The sequence below is a fragment of the Oryzias melastigma genome, linkage group LG20 (genome assembly GCF_002922805.2).
Source record: "Oryzias melastigma strain HK-1 linkage group LG20, ASM292280v2, whole genome shotgun sequence".
NCBI lineage: Eukaryota > Metazoa > Chordata > Actinopteri > Beloniformes > Adrianichthyidae > Oryzias > Oryzias melastigma.
Window position 1 is genome coordinate 816,104 of NC_050531.1, and position 1,115 is coordinate 817,218.

Sequence of the window (1,115 nt, forward strand, 5' to 3'; positions counted from 1 at the left end):
TCTAATGTAATCTGGTTTTGGTTGATATCGATTTTTGTCTGTTATTCCGTTATGAATCTGAACCTGAACTGGCCTCTGATTAAAGCCTTTCCTCTGGGGATCTCTCCATGGTAGCATGCTGCTGCCGTGCTTCACTTTCTCACTAATTCTAATGCTGCTGTCTGGAACACTAGATTACCCAGGATTCCACGGGAAACTCGACTGGCAGGTGAAACAAAACCTTTAGAGTGTATTTGTACGACATTTTTAGCAGAAAAACACAACATGTTTGTTTACAGTTTGATCTGGACTTGTTTGTTTACATTGAACTTTGAGATTTTTTTGTCACATGAAACACGTAAATCTGTGAGAATATTGTTATAGAATATGACATATTTGCTATAACACGACTGCATTAAACCAGTTTGTAGATGACTTTAAGAATTTGAAATGTTGCTCCAAAAGTGGGTTTCCACTCCAGAAAAAAACATGTTTTGTTAGAAACTTTCTGAGGTGAATAAATATTTAATTTCATGTGGAATTAGATTTTTTGGGGCGCCTGCAGCCTCCTCCTGAACGCTCTGATGGCTCCTCACTTTCATTCTTGTTTCTCCAACAGAAAATGTTTGACCTTCAGAATAGTGAAGATCAGTCAGAGCAGAGACAGTAGCAGCCGTCCTGACACATCAGGGGTTCCTGGGTTCAGAAAAGCCTCAGAACATCACATTAGAACAATAACCACGTATTATTTTTAAAAAACAAACAAATATAAAATATTCTGAAACATTTTCAAAATAAAGTGATGCTATCTGCTTGCATAGAGTTTCTAACAGCAGCTACAAACTCTCGTTGGTCTTTAATCGATAGTTTAACTCCTGATTCCCTCATTGTGAAGCGTTGAAATCTTTAACTCCACGTGTTACACGTCCTCATAGATCAGAAACTCAAAATCTAAAACTCACCTGAAGTCACGGACCGAACAGGATAAACATTTAATGAATACTGAACATGTTTAAAACTTTAAAACTGTAACTACATAACTATGAACTAGATATACAGCATTACCTGTGATAATGCTAGAGTGAATGCTGAAGATGAATTTGGCTGCTGGAGATGCTGAAATTGATAGATCAAAA

General features: G+C 37.0%; 1 protein-coding gene across 2 annotated transcripts in view; it reads right to left on the reverse strand.

The window, feature by feature from the left end:
- LOC112151339 (cadherin-18) overlaps positions 1-1,115 on the reverse strand; it is a 216,225-nt gene that overhangs the window by 28,789 nt on the left and 186,321 nt on the right. The gene's annotated exons all lie outside the window — the stretch shown is intronic.